The 11815-nt window shown below is 37.1% G+C and overlaps 1 long non-coding RNA gene across 1 annotated transcript; it reads right to left on the bottom strand.

Moving 5' to 3' along the window:
• Positions 1–253: 253 nt before the first annotated feature.
• Positions 254–1136, bottom strand: LOC123516072. The gene is made up of 2 exons (XR_006678081.1): positions 888–1136; positions 254–561 (listed from the first exon to the last, which is right to left on the bottom strand). It is a non-coding gene; the product is annotated as an uncharacterized LOC123516072 (long non-coding RNA).
• Between the last annotated feature and the right edge of the window lie 10679 nt (positions 1137–11815).

The following is an 11815-nucleotide window of genomic DNA, read 5'->3' on the forward strand; positions in this document are numbered from 1 at the left end:
ACCTCCCACATAGTGCCACCTTTGTCAACTAAACCTGCAAAGATCTGTTTGTGTGTACCCAAGATCTTTTTGTATATTTTTCAACTTTCTGATTACTAATCATGGGGCTGATGATCAGCCTACAACTAGTGATGAGTATTACTAAGATGTGTCAATCCATCTTAATGGAAACTATGGTGGTTATAAGCCATAATAAAGTAACTTTAAAGTTGGTAAAAAAGAAATGGTATATATAGTTAGCATACATTAGGACAGCATGTGCATTCGTAAAATTCATCAATCTAATTTGTTTTGTCTTTATTATACATAGAGTACCTTTATCAGTGTTTGCTGTACAATATTATTTCAACACAATTTCATTAAATCACCTAGACATACAAACCCAAAATATTTTACGAAAATATGACTCACAAACTAAAATCTGGAACCTAACTTGTTTGTAAGCCGGGTGTTGTCTGTAAGGTCTTTTCCCTACATCCTTGGCTTTTAGTATTTACATCTGTATCCATCCCTGACAATTGCTCTCCCTTGTCCTCCTCACAATGTTAATTTATTTCCAACCTTATTTTTAGTATTTTTAGCATGTGCATTCGTAAAATTCATCAATCTAATTTGTTTTGTCTTTATTATACATAGAGTACCTTTATCAGTGTTTGCTGTACAATATTATTTCAACACAATTTCATTAAATCACTTAGACATACAAACCCAAAATATTTTACAAAAATATGATTCACAAACTAAAATCTGGAACCTAACTTGTTTGTAAGCCGGGTGTTGTCTGTAAGGTCTTTTCCCTACATCCTTGGCTTTTAGTATTTACATCTGTATCCATCCCTGACAATTGCTCTCCCTTGTCCTCCTCACAATGTTAATTTATTTCCAACCTTATTTTTAGTACACCTTTCACATTAGGTCCAGTTTCTTTTTTTGGTCAACATGTTTTCTTCTATTCTCTCTACAGTTCCAGACCACCTGTTCTATTAGCATCCTTAGAAGTCTTCCAATGAAAGGCAATGATATAATGTCAATTTGAAAGGCAATATTAATAATAATAGTAATAGTACCAATAATAATAATAATAATAAAAATAATAATAATTATTATTATTATAATGATGATGATGATGATGATGATGATTGATAATAATAATAATAATAACAATAATAATAATAATAATAATAATCATAGTAGTAATAGTAATAATAATAATAATAATGAAAATAATAAGATAATAATAATGAAATAATCAAATACTACTACTACTACTACTACTACTACTACTACTACTACTACTACTAATAATAATAATAATAATAATAATATAATAATAATAATAATAATAAAAGATTAAAGAAGCTAATGCTGCATTAACAAATTGAAAAAAAAAAAAAAAACTAACAACTATTAGTAAGAAGTTATACTGTGATTACCTAAAACCTAGATTTTGCAACTGTACAAACATGCAATATTTTCCAGTGAATTCAGATTAAATACAGTTCATACTTGAACAGCTTTACAGCTTTATAATGCTCCCTCAATAACCCTAGTATATATAATTAAATGTTCAATGCTGGTAAAAAATAAATACATAACTTTAGAATAACTATCATCCTTGAAGTAAAGAAATTGACACACACACATTCTCTCTCTCTCTCTCTCTCTCTCTCTCTCTCTCTCTCTCTCTCTCTCTCTCATAATGGTTCACTTCTCAAATGTACAAAATTAACACTAAGCACAATTCTCATTAAGGTTAAGAGTATGAGAAGTAAAAAAAATAAATAAATAATATATATATATATATATATATATATATATATATATATATATATATATATATATATATATATATATACACACACAGTATTCAGACTAAATTAGTTTTACGTGCAGCAGCGGCAGCAACTGTAGCAGCACTATATAAATGCACTCTCTTTACGCAGTTCTATGAAATCCTGTTGTCCACTGTTAGATTATCAGAAAAAAACTTAAGTGTAATGGATAATGTATAAGTGATCTAAAACTACTTACTATAATTGAATGTAATTTATTTGACTTAAAGAAATAAATTGAGCAAAAAGATGCAAAAGAGATTAACTTATTCTTAGTTTCCAGTATATTTTGTTTTGTATTCAATATTCTATCAGCAATATGATGCCTGATTAGATCTGATGTAAACATACATACATATGTACTGTATATATATATATATATATATATATATATAGAGAGAGAGAGAGAGAGAGAGAGAGAGAGAGAGAGAGAGAGAGAGAGAGAGAGAGAGAGAGAGAGAGAGAGAGAGAGAGAGAGAGAGAGAGAGAGAGAGAGAGAGAGAGAGAGAGAGAGAGAGAGAGAGAGAGAGAGAGAGAGAGAGAGAGCACACAGAAATATGGCCAAATGTTCATAATGAAAAATAAAAAGTTTATAGCTGCTGCATTTCTTTTTTAAAACAAAAACTAGTAAGACATTTCATTACAATGTATATGTGATAATGATGCTTTATGCTCATTCCTTATTATCATCATTATTCCAGACATAGAGCACCTTTTCAATTTGCCAACAAAAAAGTGGTAACTTGACATATGAGCTTAATTAGTTCTGTGGTGGACCTCATATCTCAATTTGCTCGTAATTCAAGTCGACTTTCCCCCATTGACATTAATTGAAATGCATTTAATCTATTCCATCCACCAATTCCCCCTTCCATTTTTTATATGTTTTTAGGTAAGAAAGAGGTATCTATAAATAACAAATATAGTATAAACACAAAAAAACTGTAACAAAAGATAATGTAAATAAATAAACTGGTTTTACAAATTACAGTGGACCATGTGATATCACAAATAAGATGTTGAACTTATCCATCTGTGTAGAAGCCAAACAAGTTGATCACCAAAGTAACCTACATATTGTTTATGACACTCTAGGATTATTTGCTGTGTTATATCCCATGCAGTAGTGTAAATGTGGAACCAATTGATTTCTTTCCATAAGTCCTTCAGTTACAATAATGAATACAGTAGTGCCTTACACTAACTGGCACTTTTGGGGGGAGGGGTTATATGTTACTGTGAACTGTCTGTTACTGAACGTGGTCTGTCTGCAAGACCCTTAAACGTCCCCTTTCGCTTTTCAGTAATTTATTCTTCTAATAACGAAAAAAAGAGAAAAAATAATTTAAACCAATATTCTATGCTTGATGTTGAAATAAAAGAGTTCATCATTATTTAAAGTGTACAATAATAAAAATTTGCCTTACCAAAAAAAATGTTGAACTACAGATATTCCTTCCCATGTGGTGTAATGGCTGATTCCTGGTCCAGTGGCATCCTTAATGAGCATTTAATGATTGCCTGAAGGACACTGCTGAGGTAACAAAGGAGGGAATGATAACAAGGGATTGTCAGGGACAGAGTAGATTACCTCCACACTATTGTCACCTCTCCATTGATCACAGGCTTGCCTTCTTTCTCTAATCCCACTTCACCACCTCTGTCTTTCTTTCTATCTTTCAATTTCTATATAAATTGGTCACTATGTTTCTGAAATTTTTCTAATTTTTGTTCCACATTGCTATTAAGGTAAAAATTTAGGTGTGTTCTCTAGAAAAATGCTCCTCAATCCTAAACGTGGCATCTTAGCAAGGAAGTGAGACCCTACTGAGTGTCAATACTGTGCAGGCTCGCACCTTATGCAGTCTCACTATAGAGTACAGTCAACTATTGATTAATGTGAAGGTTACATTCCTGGAGACATGTTATTCAAACATAATAGGGGGGGATTACATTCCTGGCCACTGGCATAGTCTGTCTGAAACAAAAATATATATATATATGTACATCACTAGGTCATGGAAAGAATAAAAATGCATCTTCTCACCTGTTCATCTTTCTTATCCAGGAAATTAGAAAATTAAGGATCTCACAGACAAACCACTATCAGTAACTGACCATTCATAGTAACAGACACCCCTACTACCCCTGAAGTGTTCATTATTACAAGCCACCACTGTACACTGATCTCATAACTAACAAAAATATTTCTTAACTACTGTAGTGACGTGGTGTAACATGTGAACCAAAACAAAGCTTTCATTGTGGTTATATTGAAGTGTAGCCTGAAATACAAAGATCACTCAGAAATAACCATTTGTATCAGTACATATGTAATGCTAAGCTTCCCTTGGTCCCCTCCTCCACACCATCATCTTCATGTGCCGTGAAGCTCGGCACCAAAAGGTAAATAAAAATAACTTTACATACTTCAATTCCTATTTACTTAAGTAAATATCTTTGGTCTTGGAACATATCAAAATTATTTACATTGTTTCCTATCGAGAAATTGGTTTCGGACTTCAAACAATTTGGGCATCAAACAGACTTCTGGTCCAATGTATGTATGAGGCACAGTATGTGAGAGGGGGGATAACCCTCAAATCTGGAGGTTTTAGATTATAGGTAGGAGCTTGTTAAAGGTTGTGATTATTATGTGGAAAGGTCAGGCAGAGGAAATCCAACCATCCTGATGGTTAAACTAAGGCTTTAAGTGACCTGATATGGGCTGTAGTATGGATCAGACTAACTCTCTCTATTACGCGAGATGGACAAGCCTTCCATGTGCTGGGATGTATGTGGCCCAATGAAAATAGAGCATTTAGCAACTTCCTCATGCTTGGCCAATCAGAGCCCAACGTGGTGTGTTATTGTTGTCATTCTCCCACCAATGTATTTACCTAGTTGTATTGTACAGGGTTTGAGTGAGGCTGTGTGATGCATCACCATCATACTAGCCTTTGCTTTCACCATGCATGCTACTCTCATGATTCTCAACACTTTTTTGTTAATAAAAACACATCTGTATCCAGTGATGAACATGTTGACTCCCCTGCCCTTGTGGTGCCTCAACCTGATGCTGATGTGGATACCTGGTGTGCCGAGCCAGAGAAAAAGAGACTACTAAGTAGAGTAGTGCCTGTCTTCATGAGTCACAGTATATTCCATCACCACTATGACCATCAACTTTGTTCATGGGTGGAAGGATGGGAAATAAATCCCGACTTGCGGTGTGCTGATACCAAAGCCAGAACATGGTAGACACTTCCAGGGTTCAGACGTGTGGCCACTCGTCAGTGGCTACTTGATGGAGTTGGTGTTTGTTGTTTGTGTCTATACATGGTGGCTCTCTGTGATTGCTCTATTTGCATTATGGCCACTTGATGGGACACAGAGACTGTGGCAGTCTTGTGTGTTTTTTTGCTCAACGAGACATGCGCAGAGCATAATAAGGCAGTGTACAAAGGCATTTAGTGTGGTATCAGCCACAGGCAACCGTTTGGTTGTCAGTGTCTTGTTAACTCTGCTAAATCCCTCTAAAGGGTGGTATGTATTATTGGAATTTTATTTTATTTTTCCTTTCAATTTACACACCCTGCCACTTTTTGTATGTCTTGTATAGCAAAGCCATCAATCAACCATTAGTTTGGCACATTGGTTATTGTCTCTTCCTTAAAGGAAGAGACAATAACCAATCTGGTCATCAGCTGTTTTCATGATAGTGAATGAGCGACTTAGACACTCCTGTACAGGTCCAGGTACGGCAGGTCCAGCCACCTAGTAAAGTTTATACCCAGCAATGTGATCTTCCTTACGATTCTGTCCCTTCTTGGCCTCTGGAGTAGGAGGATAGTTCTACACTTCAGTAGTGAAGGGTATTTTACCAGTCTTAGTTACAATTTAGTTAGAAGGTGAGCAGGTACTCAAAGTTTTTGAGGGACAGTGACACCAGTGGTAACGGGGAGGCTGATGTAGATAATGTAATCCACCTGTAGTATCACAGGGGTTGTCACATGATGCATCTGGTGGAGTTGCATACCGAACTGCCTAAAGCTTCACATGTTGCTGATCTTGATCTTGCTGCAGTAGGTGGCTTATGACTGCTTCTGAGCCAGTTCATTCCCAATTTAATATGGGGTCATCTACTAGTTCAACAGGGATTTTCTATGCTCTCCTGTACTTGCAGACTAATACATATGTCTGCTGACCACAACTAGGAGCAGCTTTTGATGCTAATGATACTAATGGCTCTGTGTTACAGAGGTTTTGGCCATGGACACCAGGGCTTATTCATACATGATTCCTGATAATAAATGTGCCAGACTGATGAATTAAGGGCTCAAGCTCCTCTCTCAGCTCACAGAGTTGCAGGTTGGAGAGGTTAGCTCAGACTTCATCTTTATTAGGGAAGGCATTAATTTCTTTTAATCAGATTTATGAACTCCCATACCAATTCAAACATCCTGCCATGATGTTAGCCTATAAAATGTCAATGATGACCTTAGCATGTTATTGCCAATGTTTTAAGATTTTGCTGTTCCAATATGTGAGCTGGATCGTTCATGGTTTTAAAAATTTGTGGAATGAATTATCATGGCAGTTCACTTGCTTACTGCAGGGCTTTTCATTACCTCCTCAGCTTTTTTACCAAATTATTACAGGTCCCTTTTTCACTTTTTCAGGCTTTAAGTTTCTTGACAACAATTTACAGTAACAATTCTCTAGTGATGACAATTTCAAGAGACTGTAATTACTGATACTCAATATTTCAGTCTGACTTTGAATAAACTAGGTTTTACAATCAACCCAATCTGACTTAGTCCTACCATAGAATTCTTGGTTTTTGTAATAAATTGTAGTGACTTAAGAAGTTGGGATTATAGTTATTGCAAATGGATGAGATGAGAATCAGAGATCTGGCTGCTTTTATTGGCAATATAGTTGCAGAAGGAGTTTCTGTACAGTAGGTCACACTGGAATAAAAATGATTAGAAGTTGTGAGGAATGAGACTCTTACACAAAGTTATGGCAATTTTGATGGCTTTTTAACCCTGGTTCAGAGAGCAAAGTGGCTAATACGCTCATGGGCAACTAACGTTAATTTGGTGTGGAATCAAGACGTACATCAGCCTCAGATTTATTCATTTCCACAGATGCTTCATTGTATGATTGGGGGACTTGCACAGGTGGCAACATTACTGACGAGAAAGGTCATATTCACATTTTGAAACTGAAAGCTGTTCTTTTTTTACTTGAGTTTTTTTTTGCATAAAAATTTTGTTTTAAATAAAATTGGATAATGCTACAGTTGCCACAAGCATTAATAATTATAGAGTGTTAAAGAACCTTGTTGGACATAACTGGGGAGTTTTTTTACTAAGCTTGTGGAGGGATTTTTTCCAATTGCTTGTTTTAACTTTAACCAAAAAGTGGCAGGTTTACTCATGGTATTGTCTGGGCAAAGGTTACAGACCAGTGATTGTTCAGACATCAGGAATATGTTCTTTACTCATAATGAGGTCATTTTTAAAATTGCTGATTCACTTAAAACATCTATTGTCAAATGTCATTTGCAGGAGATATGTTTTATTGCATTTCCTTTGAAAGATAATCTATGTGTTGTTGATGCCATAAGGACACTGAAATTTACTTTTATTGATCTAGCCTCTCTTTCCCCAAATTTTTCCAATCTTTAAAAATCCTCAATCTCATTTACTCATCCCTCATCATCCAGCACAGCTCCCACCACCTCACTCTTCAATCTTCTGCAATTCAGTTTTCTCCCAATCTGGTCTAACTGGTATACTTTCTTCTATCATACAAGCAACAATTATACACTTCTTTTGTCTGAAACCTCATCTGACTATGTTTTCCTTAGTGTTTAAAATACAGTAAACCCTCAATATAACAGATGCTCGTGTGGCCCCGTCTCCATATCTACACTTATCCAATTTTTCTTTAAAACTATGCACACTCGTTGCTGATGCCACTTATTCACTCAAACTGTTCCATGTCTCAACACATCTTTGTGGGAAACTATATTTTTTAACATCTCTCAGACATCTTCCTTCCTCAGCTTTTTACTATGCAATCTTGTGCTTTGAATGTCATATTCTTCTCTCAGGATCAGTTTCTCATTATCCACTTGGTCCATTCTGTTGATCAATTTATAAACTTGTATCATATCCTCTCTCTCTCTTCTCTGTTCCAGGATTAGTAGATCCATAGCCTTTAGTCTCTCCTCATATGTCATCCCTTCAAATTCTGGAACCATTCTTGTAGCCATTTTTTGTAGTCTTTCCAACTTCCTTATATGTTTCTTTTTATGGGGGGTCCACATTACTCCTGCATATTCCAATCGGGGTCTTATTACAGTACTTATCAATCTCTTCATCATTTCTTTGTCCATGTAGTGAAATGCTAATCTAATATTCCTTAGCAAATTATATGTATCTCTGAAAATTCTACCAATATGGCTTACCGGTTGATTGTTTTCTTCAATCGTCACTCCCAAGTCCTTTTCCTTTTTCACTTTCTCCAGTTCTACTCCATCTCCCACGGGTCGTCTTTCACTCTTTCCCATTTCCATGACATGGCTTTTGTCCACATTGAATTCCATTTCCCACTTTTTACTCCTTTCCCAGATCTTATTTAGGTCTTCCTGCAGTATTTCACAATCCTCTTTTTGCTTTATAACTCTGCCCAGTTTCGTATCCTCCGCAAACAGATTTATGTAGCTCTTCACTCCTTCTGGCATGTCATTTATATATATGATGAAAAAGTATTGGCGCCAATACTGACCCCTGCAGCACTCCGCTTTCTACTTGTCTCCACTTGGACTTCATATCTTTAACTACCGTGTTTATTTTTTCCCCTCAAATAATTTTCCATCATCTCAATGTGCTTCCTTTCAAGCCACAGTAATCTTGCATGTGGCACTTCATCAAACGCCTTTTTTAAATCTTGGGATAAAGTGAAGACGTCTACCATGAACTTGGTGTGGAATAAAGTATGGCCAGAATACGCACATGACTTCCCAGGCTTCGCTGAAGAGGACATCGGTGCAATCAGAAATGACATAGTAAGTCTGTGCCATAGGGTTGGCTTTGATGAAGTTGATGATGATGATGTTCAAGATCTATTGGAAAGCCATGCTGAATCTCTCTCAAATGATGAACTTAGAGCTAAACAAGGCATCACAGGAGGCAGAAAAAGGAGACAAGGAAGAAGAACCTGTGTTTGGCCTGGACATCAAAACTCTTAGAGAATATCTTGGTGGTATCAAAAAAGCTCTGGAAACCCTGAAGGAATGTGACCCAAATCCTGCCAGGAGTAGCAAAGTGACTCATGACGTAGAGAAAAGTGTTAAGATTTATCAAGAAGTCTGATGAAAAAACAAGAAAAACTAAACAGTCCTCCATCTACTCATTCTTCAAGCCAGTCACACATGCCGTCCCTATCACAACTGCCGACCCTGTTACAGCTGGCCCTTCCTCAACATCCTCTTTCTTCAAACCAGTGAAACATGCCGAACCTGCTACAGCTGGCCCTTCTACATCTGCTTCCAACAGTGCAGACAACGACGTCTTATCCTTGTCTACCCACTTGGCGGAAGATGAGTAAGGGCTGGAATCCCTACTGTCCCTTAGCCTCAGGAAGGACATCATCTGATAAAATACAATGCGATTGAATGGTAAATAAAAACATTTTCTGTTTATTTCTTTTGTGTAGTACTTTACTTTTTTTTTTCTTCACTGATTATTTTCAAGTATTTTCATTTCTGTAGGGGTGACTTTCGACGTGCTGGAATGCATTCCCTATTATTACAAGTTATAATAGGTTCGGTATACGGTAAACTCGATATGCGGTAAGGTTTTCAGGAATGCATATGTACCGTATAACGAGGACTTACTGTATGTATGTATGTATGTATGTATATATATATATATATATATATATATATATATATATATATATATATATATATATATATATATATAGTGATAAGTTGAGATATGAATTTAATTAGTTTTGTGATGGAGCTCGTATCTCAAAAAGCTCATGTCTCAAAACAAATTGTCCTTTTGAAATGCAATGAAATGCCATTAATCCATTTCAGTCTCCCCAAAAAGAGCACCCCTATTTTTTTTTCCTTGTTTTCAAGTAAGAAAAAGATAATTATATATAATGATTATTGCATAGAAACATAATAAAACATGACAAAAGATAATATAAATAAGTAAATTACTCTTCTAAAGTATATTTATCTCGGAGGGTACATTCCACAGGACGTTACCCTACCGCGTTCCCAACCCTCTCTTGGGAGTGTTGGTCAGCTGGAGTGTACAAATATAGCCATCCAGAGAGGACTGAGTGCTCTAATAATCACAGAAGAGCTTAGTGACAATCCTATAAACATTATTCATTGAATAAAGTCTTAAGAGAGAGAGAGAGAGAGAGAGAGAGAGAGAGAGAGAGAGAGAGAGAGAGAGAGAGAGAGAGAGAGAGAGAGAGAGAGAGAGAGAGAGAGAGAGAGAGAGAGAGAGAGAGAGAGAGAGAGAGAGAGAGAGAGAGAGAGAGAGAGAGAGAGAGAGAGAGAGAGAGAGAGAGAGAGAGAGAGAGAGAGAGAGAGAGACCACACCACCATAGCCATTGTTTACATTGTTACCCCCTCCGTGGTAAGCGTCAGTGGAGGAGGTTGGCAGAGATGGCAGAAATCTGTTTTGCTTTTTCAGTTACGGATACTTCATCCATGCATGATAATATATAAAATAACATCAAAAGTTTATTTAGTATTCTTACCTTGGAGACCAGCATTTTCAGCTAATGAAGGTAAATGGTGGAGGAGGAGGAGGGAGGGAGGAGAGGATGCAGGCACCATTCACATGTAAACATTAGACATAAAATTAAAACTGCACTTCCTATAAACAAAAAATAGGGTCAGTGGATAGTGTGAAAATGATGAAAGAACAATCACAGTGCATGAGATCCACAGGAAACAATTAGATACTAACTCAGCTTAGGCTGGACTGATGCACTGAGCTGCCAACTATAGCAACAACATCCCCAAGCATGATAAATATCTCAAAATAATAAAATGACCAAATCGTAGCTCATATCTCAAAAAACTCATATCTCAGGCAGCTCGTATCTCAAGGTACCACTGTGTATATATAAATGTGTGTATATATATCAAAGGTAGGCAAGAGTGATCTTATTTCTGCTCTCCTGCTCTGAGCGCACTTCCAAATCAAGAGCAGAGGAGCGTGAGTGCCAAAAGTTAGAAATAACAATGGAGGAGTGGGGAGCAGACACGTCAAAATCAAAGTCCACTCTTCCACTCGCGCTCTTTTTTCCTCATACTCCACTCGTGCAGTCTGCTCTACTGCTCGCGCTTTCTTTTTTCATTCTTTGCTTGCACCTCTGCTTGCGCTCCCTCTGACCACTTGCGCTCTCTGTTCTCATCTCTTCACTCACTCACTCCAATCTATGCTTGAAAGTGTTTGGTGAGGAGGAGGAGGAGGAGGAGGAGGAGGAAGAGGAGGAGGAGGAGGAGGAGGAGGAGGAGGAGGAGGAGGAGGAGGAGGAGGAGGAGGAGGAGGAGGAGGAGGAGGAGGAGGAGGAGGAGGAGGAGGAGGAGGAGGAGGAGGAGGAGGAGGAGGAGGAGGAGGAGGAGGAGGAGGAGGAGGAGGAGGAGGAGGAGGAGGAGGAGGAGGAGGAGGAGGAGGAGGAGGAGGAGATGAATACACACTTCCTGTGTATTCATTTACTGACCTTGTTTATCCAAGAAATTCAAGAGGGAAAAACTCATTCAAATATCTGTGTATTTACCTATTTGTGTATTACAGGGCCCGAGCTAAGCTCTCTGTGTCCTGTCTCCTTGTCCACTCCTGTCATATCTCTCTTTCATCTCATTGACACACACTGCATCAACGACATCATTGCTCAGTTTATTCCACTTATCAATACTACGATGCGGGAAA

This window comes from Portunus trituberculatus, chromosome 40, assembly GCF_017591435.1.
Source record: "Portunus trituberculatus isolate SZX2019 chromosome 40, ASM1759143v1, whole genome shotgun sequence".
Classification (NCBI taxonomy): domain Eukaryota; kingdom Metazoa; phylum Arthropoda; class Malacostraca; order Decapoda; family Portunidae; genus Portunus; species Portunus trituberculatus.